Source organism: Parus major, chromosome 12, assembly GCF_001522545.3.
Source record: "Parus major isolate Abel chromosome 12, Parus_major1.1, whole genome shotgun sequence".
NCBI lineage: Eukaryota > Metazoa > Chordata > Aves > Passeriformes > Paridae > Parus > Parus major.
The window spans coordinates 16,716,498-16,740,063 of NC_031781.1; the positions used below are offsets into that span (position 1 = coordinate 16,716,498).

The 23,566-nt window shown below is 44.7% G+C and overlaps 1 long non-coding RNA gene across 2 annotated transcripts; it reads right to left on the minus strand.

Moving 5' to 3' along the window:
* Nucleotides 1–8,625: 8,625 nt before the first annotated feature.
* LOC107210184 lies at nucleotides 8,626–22,257 on the minus strand. Of its 2 annotated transcripts, XR_004499201.1 has the most exons (4): nucleotides 22,062–22,257; nucleotides 15,765–15,924; nucleotides 10,776–14,742; nucleotides 8,626–10,696 (listed from the first exon to the last, which is right to left on the minus strand). It is a non-coding gene; the product is annotated as an uncharacterized LOC107210184 (long non-coding RNA). The 2 variants fall into 2 exon arrangements; XR_001523881.1 differs by having other exon boundaries at nucleotides 8,626–14,742.
* Between the last annotated feature and the right edge of the window lie 1,309 nt (nucleotides 22,258–23,566).

Genomic DNA, 23,566 nt, shown 5'->3' on the forward strand with positions numbered 1-23,566 from the left:
TTATTATTTATCCCTGTCAGATAGAAAATGAACTCAATCTCCTGGAAAGCAAAAGCAAGGCTCCTTTTTTTTTTTTTCCCCTTCTTTCTGCAACTGACAGCCATGAAAAAAATTATTCTATTGTGGCAGCTGCACCCCTTCAAAGGGGCTGATGTTCACTGTGGTTCTTGATAAACCAACTGGCAAATTTTGGGGGTGAAAAAGAAGTGACTTGAAGCCAAACACATCTAAGAAAAAAAAGCCTTGCGAAATCAAAAATCCAAGAACAATTTCATGTTGAGTCAATCTGAAGATTTCATTTCAATTTTGATTTTTTTGGGGGAATAAGAAAAAAGACACACACCCCCTTGCTTGAAAATAAAATTAAAGGACATTTTGAACACAAAGTAGTTTCAAAATGAAAAATCAAAGTGTTTCATGTCAGAAGTGTCAAAACTAACAGCTTCAGCATTTGTCAGAGCTTTTTTGAGTTTTTATAAATGACAAGTTTGGCATGTGTGCACAGACCGTTTTGGTGCTGCTGAATCTGCATTTTTGCATGCAAAAAAAATTGGTTGGGTGAAATTTTCTGCGGAGAAACTGTTTGCCATTCCCTTTGTGTGGAGACCAGCAGCACTCTCCCCCATGGCTGCGCTGTGCAGGAGCCTCACTGACACCTCCAGCTCCTCTTTGGCTTATTAATATTTTACCTTCAGTTTGCAGGACTCCACAGGCCTGGTCTTTTCCAGAACCAGCTCCCTGGTTAGCAGGAGGAGGTACAAAGGTCAGGAGAGACCGACTGTGCATCTCCAGCTTGATGTGCTGCTGTGTGACAGGCGGCCACAGACCTATCCTAAGGTGACATTAGGTAATTTATTAGCTTGGTTCATTGCTGCTAAGCTCCCTTGCATCGGCTCACCGCCTTCCCAAAGTGAGGGTTTTCCAAAAATGTTTTATCCCAAAAAAGTTGGGAGAGGTTGCAGTCAGGTTTACACCTTATGTGGCAGGAGAGCAGGGGTGGAAAGTGAGGTATGCAGCACCTGGATTAAGAAATTTAATTTAAAATCCTAAATTACATAAAAATCTTAAGTTACATAAATGTTACTGCTATAAAAATGTACTACCAAGCATTTACAATATTAGCAACTGAATATATTCTTGCTAGGAAAGCAGCAGGCACCAGGATTTTGCAGGTCTGCTTCCAGCCTAGCTGACTTTGCTGCAGGTTTGGGACAGTGCCTAGTCCCCTGGGAAGGCAGCAAATAAGATCTTCTGCAGATAGCAGACACCTACCTGCCTTTTGCTACCCAATTTCTGTAACACTTTCTACATCTCTCCGATGACAGCAACACTTCTTGCTGTATCTTGACAACTTCTAATTAACCCAATCTCAGCATCTCTGAAGCTTTCAGAGAAAACCAGCATTCTTCTCTAGAGCAAGAGACCAAATCCAAAACACCATCTCCTCCTCTGACCTCCAGCACAGCCTTTACTCCAGAGGGGATACAAACCCCAGGTCATGTGTAGTGTGACTGCTAAAATCCAGATCAGCTCCTTCCCTGCCTTCCTGGAAGGCAGCATTGGAAGCCAGCAGAGATGGAAACAGATTTCTAACATCTTGTTGGCATTTCTGGGTCTGCTTAAACTCCTGCTGCAGGAGCACACGCAGAAATGCCCACGAGGAGATGCCACACTTTCAGCTTCCAGTGGAACAAGCAGTCTCATCTCAGGGAATTGGTCTCTTCACTCCCTGCCCTGCTCTCCCCACAAGTTCAGCACTGTCTGTGAAGGAGATGCAGTAATTGCAGCTTTCCCTGTGAAGGGTTTTCTGTTGATGCTGTCTCCAAAGTGTTCTGTGCTGAAGTATTATTTCATCTTAAGTTTTTCCACTATTATGACTATTTTTTAATCCAAAAGTCCAACATCAACAAAGATTAAAGCTTTTAGGCCAGTTACATATCTATGAAAACAACAGTCTCCTGTGTCTTGGGAGATAAACACTAGCAGATGCTCTTGTAAACACCAGAAAGGGGAGAGAAGGGGGGAAAAAGAGAGTGGCAAGGAGGAGGAAAGGGCTGAGAATAAGTTAGAAACAGCAGAGCAGGAAACCAAGGAAAGTAAATCCCTGCTGTTTCTGACTCTGTGGCAGTGAAGAGGTTAAAGCCCAGTACACTGCCATCTCTAGACAGAACTAGTTGTTATTGCAGTGATAAAACCCCGGGTTGTGTTTTCCTTGTCCATTTTGACCCGTATCTGACGTTAGCATTGCAAATGATGTCTGTTGCCATTCAACTACTCAGAGTGAGCGGGCAGAAACAAGACAGAGAGCTTAGCAAAGACGATACTAATGGAAGGGGTGGGGAAAAGTCTGATTTACATGTAATTAATTATTATTTATGTAAAAACCATATCGTTGTGGTGGTTCTTGACATCATTTAAAGCCTCTTTTCAAAAGAGGAGTCTCCCCTGTTAGTTCACTAATCTTTTCTGTGCTGCCAATATGAACTGTGACAACTGATGGCAGCCAGGCTGGCCCATCACCACCACTTGCAGGGTTCTCATCAGCTGCCCAAAAGAGAGAAAGACAAGAATCCTGCCTTCTTCTGAACAGGTGACTTTGCTTTATCAGGGCCATGGAATCCTAGCGAATGGTTTGGTGGGAAATCATCTGACCCGAGGCCAACACCATGCAGAAAAAGACAGAGTTATGCATTGCTATTGTGAAGAAGTTTCAGATTAAATAAATGTATTTTCTTCTGAACTTGTAAAATGATTAACTTATTTATTTGATTTCAGTATCTAATCACAAAATAATTACCTAACCCAGCCCCAAGGTATCTTGGCAATGTTGTTTGAGACACACTCCAGAACAGACAAAAGCTCCCGCGGGAAGACATCAATCATCTTCCCATACAAATGAAACTGGTCCACAAAAATGAACGGCATGGCTCCACCCCAGCTCTTTCAAAATTCAGCTGTCTCAGCCAGAGCTCCAGTCCAGCTCCCAGACACATCCCTGCCCACTGGTTTGCACAGGAGCTAGGTCAAACCTCAAGTGCATGGATTACATATGGCAGCATGACCCAATTTATTCAGACTCTGCTGGACAAAATCTATACGGTGGGAAGTTTATTGACAGTGTCTCACTGGTTCTCTCTAATTTGCCACAGAGGCTGCTGGGCAGGAAACTCTGTTAACCTCAGTCGTGGTAGGGACAGATTAAAAGGAGTTGGACCTAAAAACAGAGTCCAATAAATTTTCTTTATTAAGAAATTTATTTCTTAATAAAGATAAAACCACACAGCACAAATTGGAGCAGTTGGATGGGGTGAGAACTTTGCCTGGAGCCTGGGGGAGGAGGCTGGAACGGATGGGATGGACAGGGCTCATTGGAGGGAGGGATGTCACCTGCACTCATGTCCCATTCACACATTGTCCTTTCTGCACAGCCCACACGTCCCAGCACATCTCCCCACCCTCCCTCTCCCCCACACCGACCTCCAGAGCATTTCTGCACACAGCACTGCCTCTGCCCATGCTGTCAGCTCTCAGGGGACACACAGTGACACTGGTGGCTGCTGAGACCTGAGCCCTGTGCTCAGGTTCATGAGGACACACAGGGCAATCCAGGTTTGCCTGCCACGGGCCAGGTGTACCAAACCAGAAGCACTGCAGGCAGAAACCTGCCTGAAGGTTCCCACCTACCCGTCTGCTTTTAGACAACAGCACAACACATCGTGTTCTCCCATTGTCTCCTCCTTGTCAACTGCTGTGAGCACCAAAGCATAGCTAATCCCACCTAAGAAAGGGTGGAAATCTCCCCATAAATATATATTTTTATCCCAAGTGAATAATTTCCAAACAGCACAAAGCAGTATTTCCTTCAATCCTTGCACATCCCTGCTGTGGTAGGATTTTCATCCTGGGTGAAATGGCTTGTCCAGCCTTGCCCAGTTTGTGAATGGGCTCAGATACCAGACAGGCACTTGGTATCCCAGTTGGAAGAAAGAAAAAAATATTGCCCTAACTGAGAACCATCATCCCCATTGCATTATTTGTTTTGTAAAAAGCAGCAAAAGCCACTGTCATCAGCTTGAGACCAAGGAAACTCAGCTCATGCAGAGCATGCATGGCATGAGGAAATGTTTTTGTTTCTCGAAGCAGGCTCTGGGAAGGTCAGCTTGTCTTGTCTGTCCCTCTATTTCAGGCTTTAAATGGTTTTTATTTTGTTTTTGCAATATTTTTCCTATGTCATCACAAAAACATTCAATTTTTTGTTGTTTTATATTTGTTTCATTGTGGTTTTTTTTAAAGTCACCTTTACCATAGGGATAAGTAAGCCAATATCTGTGTATTCCAACCTTCAGACTCATAAAACTGAATGAGGTCAGTGCAAGGACTGCTTTTGCTCATGAAATTAGCACAATCACAAGGCAGAATTGTTTTCAGAGCTACTGAAAACTCTTTATCGGGTCAGTCTAGATACCAGATGTTTTCCTATAAATTTTTAGCTCTTTCTCGTTCACAGCTGCTCTCTGCCATCCTTGCACATCAAACATCTGCAGAGTCAAGTCAGTGTTTTGAATCTCAGAAAAAAATCAGGCTTTCAGGAGGGTTATTTTTTTCTGCTGTGGGTTTTTTTCAGAGGAAAGATATTGTTTTAATGGGAAGCCTCACACCCAAGAACCTTGTGGCTGTTTGTTTCTACCCAGGATAATTCTCTGGTCAACATATTACAGCTTCCACCCCGATACTGTCAGAGTCAGAGGCACATTTCCTTCAACCCTCTGACTTGGTTAATCCCAGCAAGTAATTTGTTTATGAAGTTCAATTCTACAAAGCCCAACTTGGAAGCAGGTATTCATCCTCCCAGATACAAGCACTTCTGCTGTAATTTCTTTTAAAGTCAGAGCTGATCTTTATCTACAAAAGACCGGAGCAATAAGTATTTGGAGTGTTTAGAAAACACGTCTCTTTCACCACACCTGTAGCCTGGCTGCCAACTTTCATCCATGTGGACTCTCCACAGCTCTGGGAGACTTTGGTGCAGTAAACAAAGTAGTTTTCTCTGGGTTCCCATGTTCCAGGTACCTCTCCCAAACACTTCATGTGCTTATGCCCTAAAGGTCTTCACGCAGGTCCTATTTCCACAGCATTTCCAAGGGTTTGGTGGGAGTGGGAGGTGATGGTAGTTGGGTTTTCTTCTGCTTCTCCTCTAGATTGTCCTACTAATGACTTTACAAGAGATGCAGAAGAGCCTTCACTGTTGAACAAGAACAGAAACCATTCCAGGAGTTACTCCTAAGATGTTTTTCCCCACCCTTGATGTAAAAGACAAATGAAATCCCATCTTTTCAGGCTTCTGCTGAAAAATTGTTACAGCACCCAAATCTGCAGCTGTCTTCCAAGAGCTGCTTCTACCTGATGCAAGGTAATGTCCCATAAGCCTCTCCCTTGGCATCACTGGGGTTCATGTGGGTCATAGCAATGCCAGTGCCACTGAACAAACAAACTTCAAAGTAAAAAGGAATGCCAGAGCCAGGGAGACATGCCTGGGGGCGAGAGAACTGGGATAATAAACTCACAGCATCACCTCGGTGCCAACAACCCAGTACTTTTTGTGCCTCTCATTTATGCAGTTTGTTGGAATGGTTTCCTAAGCCACCATTTCATTTTGGAGATGAAAGGAACAGGCAAGGGTTAAATTGGAGCCGCCATCCCCCACCCCAGTCTATTCACTGCAGAAGGAAATCTGTCTCTCTCCCACCCCTCAGCATCCTGTCTCTGCTGCCTTGGAAAACACACAAATCCCTCACAGCTTCCTGAAGGGCAGAGACCTCAGCCTGCTCCCAGCCCTCCTCCGCCCCAGTGCGCCCTGCAGCGTCCTGGTTTTCCCATGGCAGAGCACCCTTCCTGGAGGGCTCCAGCCACAGCAGCTTCTTCCCTGCCACCTGGCCTGGCCAGAGGAGCTGCTCTAGCAGCAACATCTCTGTCTCCTGGGTTTTATCTCAGCAGCTGCTCAAACTTGGCCTTGGGTACAGCAGGTATCCCACAGCTATCCCAGCTTTTCCGTCACTAGGGGCTGAATAATTCTTAAGTGACTTTTTCTCCCCCTTGTCCCCCTTTACTGGGTATTCCCCACTGCTCATTTTCTTTTTTTTCCCTCTACAGTTGATGGGGACAGCCAAAAGGAACTTCAAACTTCTCCCTCAAGATCATGCCATCCTCACCCACTGTATTCCCCACTGGGTGCCCAAGAGTTTTCCCATCCCTGTGACTCCGAGGAGCCAAGCCATGCTCAGAGCAATCTGAAGGTTGGAGACTCACAGACAAGTTCTGGTGTTAAACCAAGTCATACAAGCCTCACAAAGCCCCCCAGAGGTCACACAGGAGTCACTGCTTTCCCTGCAGGGCCCTGGGCTGCTGCTGAGCACATTCAGTTTTTCTGCAAGGAAAGTTCAGCTCCAGAGCCTCGAGTCATCACCAACAGACTCAGAAAATGGACCAGTTCAGTTTCCCCTTCAGATATAGGGGGTGGGTGCAGGGAGAAGGAGGAGGAGCCAGCCCTGGGCACCTGAGGAGGCTCAGCATCACCTGGAGCACCCAAAGGTATCCCACCCACTACAACCACACAGCCCAGCACAGCTGGGAGGTGCTCAGTACCCCCACAGCAGCCTCACCTCGGAGCTGTGTCCATGCCAGTAAGTGCAGTTTGAAGCATGGAATGGCTCTGCTGCCTTCAGTCCAGAGCTGGAGAAGGTTGGTGAGAGCTCTAGGGCTGGATGTCACAGAGACATGCCCTGAGAATGCTTCTGAAGGGCAGGTACTGCACACTCTGCATCCTCATGGGGAATCTGTGCAACCTAACTAGGGCACTGTGAATTCACACCCTGGCTCTCTGTGCTGGAACTTGTCTGTGGAGATGAGCCCCACATGGCTTCTTCCAACACTCCTGGTCCTAGGGAGAACTACAGCACTGCCAAATCTAAACATTAAAATCATGAGTCATAGTTTCCAAAAATTATCCCAGTGGTATTTAAAAAACAAAAACAACAAAACAAAACAAACAAAAAAAATGTTAATGAATTCCATTTTTCATCTCTCAGATGGCACCCAGAAGTTTCTCCATAGTTCTCAGTGCTAAAAACTCAAGGGAAAACAAACATATGACAGAAAGCAGGAGTAGAGATTTTCATGCATTCTCATGATTCCAGAAGCTGGAGTTTTAAAGAAAAAGAAATAAACAACAAAAGGCTTATGTTATAAAGATTATAATTTGGCTAGCAGCAGAAGTAAAACCTCGTGGTTTATGTGACAAACCTCAACTGAACAACTCTGCTCAAAAACTTGGAAAAAGAAGGTGAAACATTCCAGTATCATTTTGGCTGCCAAAATAACTGAAACAATTGTGCAAAATTTCTACGCAAGAAAAAAATAAATCAATGAGATTCTTTTCCACTTTCATGAACTCAGAGACAAACAGATGTTGACAAAAAGATGTTTCAAATAGTTTTTGTTGTTGCTCAGCTGAGCCTGAGTTGTAATGCAAGTGCATCTCTTGTTCATTAAGTCATCGCTCTCGCTTGCAGCAGCCGGTGCAGTGTCTCTGCACCCTTGGTGTTCCTTTGAAACTTTTACCAGCACAACAGGGTTAACTTTAGCCTCTTGTACCATGTTAATAGCCAGAATTAATTATTCTCATTTCTTTTGCAAGAACATACCTGTACTGCCCTATGAGAAAGGGGCACAGACCCTGTTTCAGATATATGAAAAACCCCTGTTCCTTGGTAACATCTGCACTTTTTAATATGATCCTACAATTTGGACTACAAGTATCAAAGGGCCCAGCTGGCTCCTTTGTGCTACTTTCTGTCCTCCTTCAGCAGTGAAGCAACCCTTAATAGTATTTACTTTGGATTAGACCTGTAGGACCCAACCTAAATCATACCAAGATCCAAGAGGTGCTCTCCTGGAAAAAGCTTTCCCAAATGGATCCCATGTCCAAATTGCAGATGACGCCATCACTGGTTTCATTTCAAGGCAATCCAGATGTTCAGTAAAGTGATTAGGAAGTGGTGTGTATCAAATATAAGATACTCCACATTGAATTAATGCATTTATTTGCTCTGAATGGTTTTCCAGGTCAGGGCAGCACTTTGCCTGTCACAAGTAAAGTGCTTTGACAGAACACATGGACATTTCTGCCGCTTAAACTGAGCCAGCAAACAGAATGGCCAGCAACTCCCAAGTCTCAGAAGAGTCCAAAGAAGTACTGTCTCTCTGATATATTTATTTCCTGGTCCACTAAATGCATGAGTTCAGGTCCCATTTGTCAGCATCCTTCATAAGAACAGCCATTTGAAAGGAAGCAAATAAACATAACAACATTATGGTGGGGTCATTGAGTTTTCAGCCTATTACTGGCTAGCAGGTGTGCAGAGTATCACTCAAATCAGCTAATATGGCCCTTTGCTTTGAAGAATGAAAGCCAAGAACTTGTCTTGCCTCTCTGTGGTGCAGCACCTCTACCCAGACACACTTGCTTGTTCCACTGCTGTCCATGCTTGTGGCACAGGGCTCTGGTACAACACCTGGCCTTGGCTCTGTAACTGGGACAAGGTTAGCAAAACCTGCCCAGGACTAGCAACAGCTGCTAAAGCCTTGTCTCAAACTACTCTAAGTGTAAATATCTCCTACTTCTCCCATAGGGACTTACTGGGGGTTTTTAATTCCCTTCAGAAAGGAAGAATGAGGACCAAGAACAGCTCAGAACCTAACATGGGTGGATCCTATGTTTGGCTTATTTAACAATCCAAAAAGAGTTGCCCCCTTCTTCTTCCTTGTCAGAGAAGCATTCTGTGGATGTGCTGACTATTGCCACATCTGCCACAGTTTTCTAGGGAGAATTACAGAAACAAAGTTCTCAGGCAATCACTAAAACACTAGATCCAGAGGCACCACATCCTCTGCTAATGGAAAGCACCCACAGACAAGGGCAGGATCTCCAGTGTCAGGGCCCCTTCTGACTTCAGGCCTATGTCTCTTTTTCTCGTTTGGGTTTCTCCTTACACCTTCTGCTTGTGAGCAGGGGAGGAGTCACAGGCACATGAGGGGGAAAAAATCCAGATAAGAGAATGCAGCTGGGTTGTAATTTGTAGTTTCACAGTCCTTTGTGGATAAGCCCCAACACAATATATCCATTTGCCTGCAAATTCTGAATTGTGTTAAACCCACAGTAGTTCTAATGTAACAATATCTTCATGCTGAGCAACTTGAAGACTGCTGAGAAATACAGCACTTAAGCAGAACAAAAAGCAAATTCCCAGCAGCACCTTCCACCCCCATGTTTTTATTGAGTTTTAGTAGAAAAGAATTCAAAAATACAGAGGGCCTGCAGACCTGACTAGGCATTGTCTGCATTAATTTGGGGTTTACATTACTTTCAGCTGATACTCAGATGAAAAATTAACCCAGCATTCCTTCATGGTTTAGGATTTTGTGAACGAGTTTTATAGACACATCTCTGCTCCCTGGACTTGGTGTTCCCAATGATTTCCACTAACAGGGGCACACAGGAAGAGGAGGAACAGCTCTGTGTGTCTGTTTGTTTGCAGGCCAGTGTCCCAGATGAAAAGGGAGCTCACAGAATAGCACCAGTTCTGATCCAAAAGCTCTGGAACAGGTCATGGTAATGTGACTTTTCATCAGCTTTAGTGACAGAAGAATCTGGCCCCCAAGAGAATTTATTCTTTTGCCATACTAAGACAAATACCAGAAAATTATTTAAGTGGCATTAAGATTTTTCATTAGTGCCTGAAGCAGGTGGAACTCACATCTTCCTGCACATGAGGAGGTCTTGGGCTCCTCAGTGTTAGGGTGTTTCTTTAAGTTTTTATGTCAAGCTTATCCCCTAAGACAAAAATAAAAGTTTTTCAGGTTATCAAAGTTCCAGGCTGCAAGCTGCACTTATCCCATTATGAAAATTTAATTGTCAAAATATGTAACTTCATAGTTGTCGTTTTATTAGGTTATATAGGATGCAAACCAGAGAACTGCATTTATAAAGATTCCTCAATACAACATTTACAGTTCCTAGTTTATTTCTGATGGAAGCTAAGTTTTTACCAGCCACATGTAAATGCAAAACACCTAAGGCCTTCTCTTACACCAGAAGCTACAAACTTGAGCCACTTCTAAGAACCTCCAGGACCAGCCAACTCTTTCCATACAGGGGAATAATAAGGAAAAGCTCCATCTGGGAATGAGCAGGAGGAAGTCCATGATTGTGCGAGGATAACAGGGCACCAACACACCCCAGCTGAACAAAGCACAGTTGAGAGCTCCATCCAGACGCCTTCAGGAGCAATCCCACCTGCTCCACCATCCTGGAAGGATCCTGCAACATCACTGCAGTGCTGCCACCTCCCAGGGAAAGGCTGGTGGCCTTGTCCAATAATTTCAGCAGCTCCTGGGAAATACCACCACAAAACTCACCGTGTCCCAGTGTTAATGACTGTGACCTAGCAGAGCACATAGATCACTCCTGACTCCACCAAAACTGCTTCTCTTCCTGTTTTTCTGAGAGCCCCCTCCCAGTAGCCAGTAAACACCCCGAGCAGAGCCCAAGGAGAACACCTACCTTCCCACAGCAACACACGAGCTTCACTCTCTCCTGTGGCTTCATTCCAACCAGCCTTGGTCCACGACTGGCAGAGAGCTGAAATGCATGGGAGCCCCTTCTCAAGGGTCATGTTTCCCTTCTCCCTTCCAAACCACCTCCTTGGAGAGGAGCCTACCTTCTTTGTCGGTTCCTATAGCCTGAGGGAGCTCTGGGAAAACAGCTTGTGCAGATGGAGCGGGTCAGGCCCATTCCCCTCACTGTCTGCTCACAGGTGTAGGCGTTTTCCTCTCCTGAGCAGAGCTGGAGGTTGCACAAACACAGTGTGAAGCATCTCCCTGCTCTGCTTCCTTGGGTGGATGGCTGGCAGGAAAAAAAGGGACCTCGGCTCCAGGATTTCTTGTCTGGATATCTTCCACTTAAAGGAGCTAGAGTCTCTAATTTAAAGGAGTGAAGGGAGTTTATATGAGACAGGGTGGCAAAATTAGGATTAAAGCAGATCAAACATTAGGTTTTCAAAAATAACAGTAAGAATAACATTAGTTGTCAGTGATTGGCAGGAATTAACATGGGCATCCTCACTGCAGCAAGGTCTGGAAGCTGTAGCAGAGAAATATGGGCATTTCTATCAGGCACTGCTTTATATACACCCTGCAAAGGCAAATCATTGGGTGGGAAATGAAAATCAAGAAGGAGAAATATATATGTTTCTGATTATTCTATCCCTAAAGTTGTGTTCTGTCATTATGGCAGATTGCTTAATTGTGCTGCTGATTACTTTTCCTGAATTCTTCCTACAGCTGTAGTTTGCACAGTGCCGAGGAAACACTAATTAGCGGGAGGAATGTTGCCTTAATTTTTTTCTCAATATATATACATGTTAAAAAAGAGAATTCCTCAGCATTTACCTATTTAGTCCTGGCTCTGTTGTTTATTTAACCCTTCTCACTCCTTGTTGATCCATCCCTGCTGTACACATGGCTGGTCTGAAGTGGGGAGGTTGCAGGGAGACAAGTTCCATTTCCAGCTGAAGGCAGCTGTAATCCCAGGCAGAAGCAGCTCAACTCAGTCCCACTCACCCCTCCAAATTCACCTTGTCCAACAATCCAAATTTGCATTCAGTATGGAATAGGTTGGGTTTTGTGTGCATTTGCTACTGGGAATTATCTCTACACTTTGCAATATGTAAAATAAGTTGCTGGTATAGGAGCATCTGCACAATGCTGTAGTTTTGCCACACATTTAGACTCCATATCCTTAATGATCTATCACAGGGATGTTGTTTAACTCTTGTTTCACTGTGGCATGCATTTGCCCTGCTTGTCCTGTTGTATATTCCTGCAGTATATCCACTCAATAAGGAGAAATTCTTCTTATTTTGTGTAAATTAATGCTGTGACGCTAAACCTTTAAATTTTTTGTCCTTCAGTATTAACTGCTGGCTCACACAACCTTCCTCTTCCTCCTTCTCATCATCCCCTCTTCAGCAAATGCAATGGAAATAGTGCAGTTGCTCACTAAAAGCACATGTGGAGCTCTCACACAAGTTATTTTAAGAGGGGTCGGAGGGGATCCCAGTCTTACACTTCCATAAACCCACCAGTACAGGATTGTTGGGATTAACAGAAAAAATTGAGGGGGAGTAAGCAACACATGGCTGCTGTTTGTAGGTTTTACCTCTCTCTGAAGTGACTGATGCATTGACCCCATCTAGCACAGCATTTTTTCTGTTTCTCTTGCACATTTAGCCATGGTCTGAGCCAGCACCTCGACTGTGACCCAGGGCCAGCCAGCTCTGTGTAATCAGCAGTTTAAGCCTCCAGCACAGGAGGTTTTTGCTGGGGCGCTTGAGGCTACAGCTATTCTGTCAGCTCGGTTTGGGTTTGACTCTCTGGGAGCTCACACAGCCCACGCACCCCAGCACAGTCACCCTGCTTCCCAGGAAAGGAAACTTGGGTGGGATGAGAAACCTCCTCAGGCGCCCTCGCTGCCCTGCGGCGTGGCTGACTCATGAGCGATGCCCGCAGGGCTGCCACCTGTCACTGTGAAATTTCAGTGGCTTCAGTGACTTCCCCAGTCTGCCCTGCCCTCGACACAAGAGATGGGTGTTTCGGTTCACCAGCAGCACCAAAAAGTCAAGACAAAGCAAACTAAAAGCAGGTTGGGCTGAGCTGCTTAACAGACTGAAACCCAAGGGGAAGAACAGCTCAACTCAGCAACTGTGATGGGTGAGAAGCGCCCAAAACTCACTTTCAGGTGGGGTTTGACCACCTGAAAGCTGGGAAGGAAATCAATGAGAAATCTGGGTAAAGGGTAGCTCATTAAGTCCTATTTGTAAGGAAAAAGCCAACTTTGGGGCTTAGAGCAAGCGCTCAAGGAACAGTGGCTACACACTGACACAGATCTGTCAGAGTTGCCTTCATGCCTTATGTACATTCACAAAGTCCACAGGCTTCTTCCTGCATGTTCTCCCACCCCTATGTTGCTCCTGAATCTCAAATGACTCGAACAAACAGTGCTGCCCACTAGGACAAAGACTTCAGGATGCATCACAGTGACTGAAGCTGGCTGTGCTGCTGGGACAGGCTGTAGACAGAATCCCTGGCATCTCCTGCTCTTCCTCCACATTCTTCAAAGGGCCAGACACCACGTGAGTGGCCAACCGTGTGGTGCTGGAGGCACTGGGCTTGCTTTGAGCCTGAAGTGAAAGAGCTTGTGCATGCTTAGCTGGCGAGGTCAGCATCTCTGGACATCTGGCAACTCCCAACAGGCTGCCAGACATTGGGAAATCCGAGACAAACACATAAAAAGCCTCCAAATCTGCCTGTAAATAATGTTTAGGTGGGAAACCAGCATGTACAGTAACTCTGCAGCCTGCTTTGCTTTAGCCGTGACTAGAATGTGACCAGTTCTGGGTTTTGTGGAGTCAAAATTGGGACCTTCATCCCTGAATCCACTCCAAAGCCAAGGAACTAAGATATTTAGGTACACTAATTCATGGAACAACTCAACTCCATTCATTTCACTGGACCTCAGTTCACAGGGAGCAGTCCCTACCCAAAGGAGCTTGCAGATGAGAGGCACCAAAGTGTCAGGTAGTACAGATTGTTAAAAACCAACAGCAGCCACTTTGCAGGTTACTAACCCAGTCTCTCCTCAAGGAGAAAAGATATTTAATCTGCCTGTTCCTGGTAAGTACAGAAAGAGGTTTCATGCTCACCATAAGTATTAGGATTGAATAATCTTTGTCTATAGTAATTTGAAGTGCATGGCAGGAAATGAGGTAACTTTTCCGTCCTGATTATATGTAAAAATTTTATGTGAGCTTTTTGTGGATTTGATTGCAGCAACTTTCCCAATTTATTCTTCTCCCAGGAAAGTTTTCTGGATCAGTTGCTAATGAGCCCTGGTAGAACACATATAAAATATATAAAATATTAGTTGCTTTAACACTTGAAGCAACCTAGAGAGGAGGTCACACTCTCCTGGCCCACGTGCAGTGCCTTTGCTGCCTCAAAGGCCCTCTGTTAGTATCTACTGCAGCCAAGCAGCAGCAGAGGAGGAGTGGGATAGTCCCACAGCACGGTGCTGGCTCACAGCAACACACATGCAAACCAAAATCCTTGCTTTCCTGCTCCAGCATTCTCCTGGTGGCACCTTTCAGTTTGTTTAAGGCAAGGACATGTTGGCTAAGAATGTCCTCACCCACCCTCTAAATGGCAGCGCACATAAATCACTGTTACTTAAAGTCTGTATTTCCTTATTAAAGGAGATGCTGCAAAGTGCTTGAAAATAATGTTGGCTGCTGTGAACTATGGTGCCCAATCAATGAGAGACATGACAGTCAATTACCCTCCACTTACTGATTATCCCCAGCAATCAGCCTGGATCAATACCTTCAATCTCAATTGATAGCAGATATCAAATCTGAAATAGGATGTTTCTGTGCTTTGTACTGTTGGAGGGAGGGTGTGCAATGGCCACTGCATTTATTTAATCATTCATTTCACATCCACCTGCTCCAATTGACCAGGGCATAGGCTCTCCAAATGGCTCACCCCCATCCTTTCAGCAGGAGTGCCTGGCCAGTGTCAACAAGGGGACCACAGCTCACTGCCCTGGTGCATCTTCAGTGCAGAGACAGCCTGTGGCAGAGAATAAAAAAAAAAATTTCAGGCCAATGCAGTAGTACAAAGCGGGAAAATAAGGAGGGAAACTTAGATACTGAAGCAAGGAAGGTGTTCCCCAGGGTGCTGCTCTGAAGCAGTAACACATAAGCAGGGTACCTGGAGATGGCTGCAGTGCAGCCAGCACAGCCTTGCTGTTGTCCCAGGTGGCATCTCCATCCATTGCCACCCCTTGTGTCACACAGTCACCATTCAAGCAATGACATTCTCTCGATATACTCTGGCAGAGCACTCAGCTCCACAGGAGGGACGGTGGAGAGGAGCAGGAGGTTGTGCCTGTCTTTGTTACAGGAGACTTAGCAAAGCTTCCAAATATTTGAAGAAGAGCTGTGCCAGGAGCACTTTCAGAGTTTCCTTCAAAGATGCCAGTTCGAACAGGCTTTTGTAATTGAGAAGGATCATTTGCATTTGTAATGGCTTAATCACAAACCCATACACATCGGTGTGGGTGAGGCAGCAGGGCTGATTGGGATGGAAATGGTCTGGGACAAGGAAGACCTTCCCTGTACCCCTGCCCTCCCATTCAAAAGCCTAGTGGGCTTTGATTTTGGTGTCCCTCAGGCATCCTTGCCACCATGGACTGCATGACACCTCCCTGCCATTGGTACCTAAGGGTGCTGGCCCTCTCACCATGTCAGACAGGTCCTTTTGGTGGCACTTCAACACCTGTCCTTTGCACAGGAGTTTAAGCTCCTCCATGGGATGACCACAGCAGCCAAAAATCCTCATGCCAACTTCTGGATTAGTGCTTCCAGGTACATGCAGACAGCTTGACTGTGAAGTCAGAGGTCTCTTGCCTGCACCAATTGCTCCCCACAGGTGTATCCTACCCCCATGATTTGCCACATGGTGCTGCCAGCGCCTGCAGGCTTCTCTGCAGAGAACTGGCTCTTAAAACACCACGTGCTAGGGTCAGACAGTCAAGGTGCTTGGCTTTCCCCTAAAATTACTTGGGGAGGTAGTAAAAATAGGAGGGGTACCTGGTGCATCCTTGGAATCATGGAGAAAAAGCTGTGAAACTTGAACTCAAGAGCTCACGATAGTACCAGCAAAAAACATGCTCTCTTAAAAATGGTTGACTATTGGGTTTGGATGTTAATGTCGTTTCAACGTCCACATGTGGCAGAGGCAGGAAAGCAGCTGAAAGATAACGGAGATAAAGCATTATCCTTAGGATCACAATATGGCCAGGAGCCAAGGCATTCCCGTTTTTTTAATACACAATCCTTGTCATAAGATTGAATATCCATTTGGGGGCAGAATTCCCCTACTTTACTCTGCACACTCCCCTCTGAAAGCTTTGTAATGCTTTACTTATTGGCATCTTATTTTGATGAATAGGCTGCAATTGGTGCAAAAATCTCCTGAATGGCTTTAGGAGACTCAGGCATGTGATCGTTGGTCCATTTGTACTAAGTACCATCACTCAAAGTCTGTATTACTCACAGGATGCTTAAGCCAGCGTATTTTCCTAACAGGCACAGTCCTCTGAGGGTACAGCTAATCGTGCTGGGGACTTCTTTGAAGTAGTATAAAGGGTAATTATTCCCCCAAGTCTCATTTAAAAAACACCCTTAAAAACTAAGTTTTGTGCCTTTGGAGAAAAAAAAAACTACCCAGCCCCAAGGACGGGAGGAGTGGCTGCCTGCTGGGCTCGGGAGGGGCACGGGAAGGAGACGTGTCCTGTCTCCGCTCCTTCTCTGGACTGAAATACAGATATTGAAGATAAAAATAGGGAGGAAAAAAGGGACCTCAGAGAAATGTGGGTCAAGTACGAGAAAATACGTTTTTTTGTTTTTAAATGTAATGGCGAGGGATAACACAGATCATGGTGCCTGGGAAAAACAAATCAATCAGCAGTGGCAGTGGTGAAGTCTCTGAGCTCAGGTGGATTTCTGCAAGCTGAAAGAGCTTCTCTGCTGACAAGCTGGCCCCAATACCAGAATTCTCCTTACCAAAGCTCTTTTCCTCTTTGGAGTGCAGGAAAATGCAGGTCCCTGGAGTGGTTTAACATATGAGCAAGGAAAAAATCCCACTGCTGGTCCCAGTTACCAATCCCTCCTCATGCTGTGGGGCAGGAAACGGGAAACACCACCCAGAGCCCGTTCTCCTGGATGGGCTTTGCCCTTCAGAATTCCTCTGATATGGTCAGCACCATAGGGAAGCCATGGAGATTGCAGCCCACTCTTACTTTCTGAGTGCAGAAATGCACTTGATGAGCTGTGTTCACTTTCCAAGAGCCAGGCATGGACAAGGGCCTGTCTGAGCACCAAAAGAGCTCATTCCTAGCTGAGGAGAAGAGAGGGAAAGGCAGATATTCCACTTAGCTCAAGACAGGGGAGAAGCCACGTACAGCCTATAGAGGCTCTCTCCATTTTGTAGTATTTCTAATTACAATTATTTAGGAATTGTAGCATGCTCTATCCCATGATTTCTGCCCAGCTTTGATCAGAATGGTTGGCAAAATATTTTTTCAAGGGTGTTAATTTATGGTGTCAGAGATGTCATCTGACACCACCAGTGTTACCTGGTGCTTTGTAAGGAGCATGTTGCTTTGCCCCACTACGGACATAAAGTGCTTTTCCTATGTCCTACAAGGAGTTCAGAGCCCCAGAAAGAGATCCCATCCCTAAGGAGAAACACCAGGGCAGCATGGCCAGCCCCACTCTAGCAGCAAACCTGCCCAGCCACGATAGTTTCTCCCTGTTCCTACATCTTGTTTTAAACTTTTTGTATGCTCAAAGAAATGGAGAAACACTAAAGTCCAGAAAAGTTATACCATGACTATTTTTAGCATGCAGTTGTGTTCAGAAACCCCTCAGAAATCAAACTTTCAGAATTTTCCAGCAACAATTAAAGAAAATCTATTTCCTTACTGCTGTTCTTAATTTTACCACCCTCCCCTCTTATTTGCACTGTTTATACATGAATTCCTACAGCATTATGTGCTTCGTATAAGCAGGAAAAGTCCAGTCCAGACACAGCTCCATGACAGCTCCTCCTGACTAATAGCAGAATTATCCTTACATAAGTCCTTTCTCTTCCTTGGCATTTTTTCTCCCTCCAGAAAGGTACTTCCCCGCACACCCGGCGGGATGGAGCGGCTCAGTTCCATGCCTGATGTCGCAGTGCCATCTCATGGCAGCTCCAGTGCCAGCCTTTCACAGGAGCTCCACTTGCTTTCAGCTCTTTGCAGGTGTTTTCTCGTTGAGCTGTTGAGGCCTTAAATTTATGAACTCGCAAAAAGAAAAGCAAACAAGAAACAAAAAAAAAAAACACCCTGAAAAGATTAAATGAGAGTTTTTGGTAATTTCTTAAAACTTAAAAATTTTAGAAATTTAACAGCCTTCCAAGGAAGCTCAAGGATGGAGAACAATCAGCAGAGATAACTTCTTTTCTAAGAAGCAGGAAGGATGGAGATGAGGGCAATGAAGATGCTCAGATCACTTTTGTAGTTAGACTCCAGAGGGAGAAACATTGCCCTGATTGCTTCTGAAAACATGGAGAGGGGCTGCCCAGCTGTCCTGCTGGGACAAACTCCAGGAAAGTCACCAGCTGACTTTGGATAGTCACAGCAAGAGCGTGGGGGATCCGAGACACAAAGCCAGAAGAGTGGTGCTGCTGCTGCAGGATGTAGATGTAGGGAGTGACTAACAAGCTGGCTTGGAAATACTGAACACAAAAAAAATGGAAAAAAGTCTCCCCAATATTATTGCAAAGTGAAAAAAAAAGCCATCAAGCTTTCTGTGCAGACCCTGCCTGTGCCACAATGAAGGATCATTTCCCAGTTAACCTGGCAAGTCATCCTGTCCTTTCACAGGTAAATATTATTTTGAAAGGTTGCTAAGGGCCAACAGTGCTAATGCATTTGGGACAGGATTTTCCTATTCCAAACCCCCTATTTCCTGACCAAAGACATGCAGGAAAAATCTCTTCTACTCTTGATGGGAATTACAATGTGATCCACTCCACTGTGACAACTCCAGCAGGGAGGCAGGGGTGCCAGGATGAGTGCTTCCCTGGTGGGGCCCACTGGAATATGATCACCCAGGGAGGGCACATCACAGCACAGGATTACTTGCACTATCCATCACTCACTGACTGGGTTGTTTTCTCTTTGCACACTTGTATGGAAATGTAACTACAAAACATTCCTCTGAGTTGTTCACTGATGTGCAAATATAGCTTTAAATGACTTCTCTAGGAAAGAATCCTCACTATTTTATACAAATTGTCTTGCATGTTTATTACACAGAATCATGATCCAAAAAGAAGGGGATCCATCCCATGCCTGTTCGTAACTCTGTTACACATTATGAGCTGAACATACTCCAGGCCCCCTCATATGATGAATGATACCTACTTCACTTCCAGCCTGCTCCCATGTGCTTATTTATTTATGGGGCCTCAGTGCTGATGGATATGCTCCCAGTTCCTCCATGAGACCGAGCACATCACAGGCACTGGGCTGCAATAGGCAGTTCAGGGAGGGAGCAGTAAAAGATAAAACTCTGTTCCTGACCTCACCACTGTGCAGAACTCCCCAGGACTGCTCCAGAACTGCTGCACTTCCCACTGACACTGTTCCCAACAGCTGGCAGCTTCTCCACCACATTTAAAGCCCTTTTTCCTGCCCCTTGACTAGGAGCAGACACCAGGCTGGACTCAAGAGCCGCGCCGGTGAGCGGATGCCCACCCGCCCTCTCCAGGAATGCTGTGCCTGGGAGGTACCACGGGATGTCTCCGGCTGTATTTAGCTTGGCTGGCTCGGCCAGCCCATTCCACTGTCTGCACAGCCTCGGGGAGAGTGGAAGGAAACAATGCACTGCCCAGCCAAGCAAAACACGGGGAGGTCAGAAGCCGCCGCACGGCTTCTTGGAGATGACACATGCTCCCGAGGCAGGTCCACTTGTTCCCTGGCACGGGAGCATCCTGCAGAGCCCTGCACTAACACCACAGCTCCCAACCCTGGCTCCTCACACCTCCCTCCCAGGGATGAGATTTTGTACCCTGGGTGGGAGGAAGGTGCTGGAACGTGTAGTTCCCGTTCAGAGCGTAGCCCCCATTCCCCTGCGCTGTGGTACCTACAGCTTCAGAAATAATCCAGTGTTCATTACCTTGTCAAATTAAGAAATTGAAAGCTGTCAAAGTGTAGCAAAGATTGGAGGTGGCTTTAATAGCAAACTGTGGAATCTCCCACTGTTTGTCTAATCTAATTTCCTCATCCTCGTTGTCCTAAAAGAATCATTACAAGACACGGAGAAGTAGAGAGATGAAGACAGGAGCAATTTCCAACTGAAGGCACCTTCCCCTTCTGTGTGTGTGCAGATGAGAAGCTTCTATAAGCTCTGTGCGATCAATAATTTCCCTCTGTCAGGTTTACGTTTCAAGACAACTCTTAAATTTCATCCCCTCTGGTTAATCTGCCATAGAAAGAATATAAAAATAAAAATATTCCTTTGTCTGGCAGCAAACACTCCTGTCTCCCAGCACTAGCTTTTAAGAAGGCAATGCCAGAGAGAGCAACATGTGGCACATCTCAAGCCCCTTCAGCTGAGATAAAGCCTTAGAGGAACCAGCTGCTGTGACAGCAGAGGGTGAACAAGCTGTCCAACAGCAGCAGCATCCAACAACAGCAGCAAAACCAAATAAATTAATAGTCAACACTGTCTCTGCTGGGGAAGGAAAGGTTAAAACTGTGCCAGCAACTGGTTGGGGACAGTCTTTTGAGGCAAAGCTGCCGTTCCTTGCCTGCTAATTGTTATGTTTTCCAAAGATTTCATCAACTAAGTTGTGTTCAACAAACTGCTATTTAATTACTAGAGTAAAATCCTGTTAATTAGCCAGCCCCAGAAGACATCCTCTCATCCCTGTTAAGTGAAATTCCCAACTAATCCCTCCAGCAGCCATTGTGTTGCAGCCTGGAGAGCCCCAGAGAGCAATTAGTGATGGCCATAAAGGTGGGGGGAGCATCAGAGCTCGGCTCCCACCTTCTGCCAGTGGCTGTCTTCAGCCCTGGGAAGGTGCAGACCAGCACAAGGGTAACACTCAGAATTAAAAAACCTGTTCATTCTTCTTACTAATCCATGGCTCTCCTTCCTGGCTCCAGCTGCCCATGTGGCTTCAACCACAGTGTGGCCAGCATCTCCTCCTCCCCTGTGCTCCCCTGGGCTGCATCCCCTTCCTTCCTTCCTCTGTGCAGTCCATGCCTGAGCCCATGCAAGAGGCAGGCACTGCCCCTTCAGCTCCACACCACCCTCCACCTAGCACCAGCAGCATCCAAGCTTTCCCCAGCAGGATGCAGTGAGCACTTTTACAAAGTGCTACAAACACTCCTAAACCAGAGCTCTCCTCATCTCACCTGGCTTCCCAGGTGCATCAAGGATATGAAGTTTCCACAAAATTCACAAAACAGCCTGGATAAAAGTGACAAGTGCTCCAGCTACAGAAAAAGCTTCAGCCTTTCTGGATAGTGCCCAAAGGCACCATTCCAGTGTGGGAGGGATCAGACAGGGCTTGTTCCCACCCCAAAAGGGAAGCAGGTTTCTTTCATTCAACTAGTCTGGAGTTTCTTTGCAGTCTGTCACCATGGAAGTTAAATGTTTTAATTTTACATTGAAATGCCAGCAGAAATTAAATTTGATAGGAAGTTGTAGGCACTTCTCTGATATCCATTTAAACAATTTAGAAGATTTTGAAGTACTAGGGGGCTCATTTAATCAAGTTCAATAAAGCAAATCTCCAGGTGAAAATAATGAATATTTAAAAGAGTATAAAAATTAACTGTTCAACATCATTTGGTATAAATACATCCCTACAGATGTAGGGATGAAAGGATAGTTCAAAAATTCTACTGTCTTAAAATCAATAGTTGCAAAATTTCAATATGCAATTTGTCATGTTCCTGTGAATTTGCACTGCCCAGTTTGATCTAAGCCCAATCTTGGATTGTGGCATAAGAATAAATTAATTTTAGTTGAAAAGATATCCATCAACTCTTATTCTAAATAATGCTAACAACTACTGTCAGAATTAAGGCATATGAAAAAAAACAGAATCCCTGATTTTATAAACTAGGAACTTAAAAGAATGGAAAATTTACAATTTGAAATATGGATCTTGATAGTCAGCCTGTAGCTAGCTACCCTACCCTACAGCTAGAATGTTGTCTCTAAGTCTTTACCCAATGTTGAAGCAGAGAGGTCTTTAATATTAAAGAGGCACACAAGGCAACAACATAAACATATTTGCCTGCAGTTGGATGAGTAAAATAATACCTTAAACTGGAAAGTTCCAGTGACATCACCAGATCAGCCCCTTCTGCCAGCAGCTCCAACTCTACCGGAATAAACATCCATCCTGAAAACAAACCTGGGGAAGAAATAAGAGGCTGTGGCTTGTTTCCAAAAGTAAAAGGAAGCAGAGGGAGAGGTGCATGATTAATTCTCCATTAGTATTCCACTTACACTTCCTCCAAAGACAAGGAAATATTTCAAGTGAGAAATCTTGCTCATCAAGTAGTGGAAAACATTTCTCCTCACTGTGTTCTAACCTTCACTTCTCTGAAGTCACTTTTGCCCTCCATCACACAGGTCTGGAGGCTGTCCAGGTACATCCCTGCAAGTTATCCACTGGTACTTCACCCTTTTTCACTGAAAAAAAAAATTAATCTAAGAACAAAACAGACAGCTTTTAAGAGAGTAAGTTTTAATGTAAAATACACAGGTTTGAAAAAGCAGGACCAGTAACATTACATCTCAGAAAGCAATTACAGAAGAAGGACGCTTGGATTTTAGAAAATGTGTTTAATTAATAATGCTCATTAACTACACAGTTTTAATCCATAAATACAAGTTAAAGTTGAAAGTACAAGATAAAGTTGTAAAAAAGTAATCCCAATAGTGTGTTACTTATTTTTAAATTTATTTGATTTTTATGGCTGCCTCTTAATATATTAAAGATGTAGAAATCAGTGCAACTTGAAGAGCTGCCAGCTCTTCAAAAACCTGTAAAGGATGAAGGAGCGTTTAGCAGAGGGTATGTTCATCTCTACCTTGTAAAAGGAACCACATCAATCTTTGGTAGTTAAAACACTTCAAATAGTTAATATAGACAAACATTTAAAGGTTAACACTGTTTATATTCCTATTCAAGCTGTGACACAAATTTCTGTTCTGTATTTTTTGTTTATTTTAAAAAGGATACTTAGGAAGTTGAAGAAGTAGAAGAGGGCTTGAAACTACAACGGGATCTCTTTGCACTGAAGTCAGCAGCAATTCTGACACTGAACCAGTGGGTGCAGACACAGGCCTGACATACTTAAGGAAGTGGGAGAGATGGATCCAGTTTCTACAATTAATTAGAAATTATTCATGATACTTTTTCATGGATGTACCATGAAAGGCACCATAAGAGAGCATATAATATAAAACCATAAATACCCTATCACCCTTAAATAAGAGGTGTTGAGTTTGCAGGGTTTCCTACCGAGAAATTTCTGATTGTAACCTGAACAAGGGCTCTTCTAAAATCAATACAATCAAAAGACATTAACATCACCCTACACAGGGTTAGTTCCAATATAAATGTATTCTTTTTAATTGCTCATTTAAGGCACCCTTTTCTATTTACATTTACAGTATGTGCTGTTGTCACTGTAAGACCAGATTACACTGAACATTAGAATAAATGCAGTGCAATTTCTTTCTCTCTTGGGACAAAACCAGTGAGTAAATTTTAACATAGTAGGAATGTTTCATAGTGAAAATTGAAAACACATTTC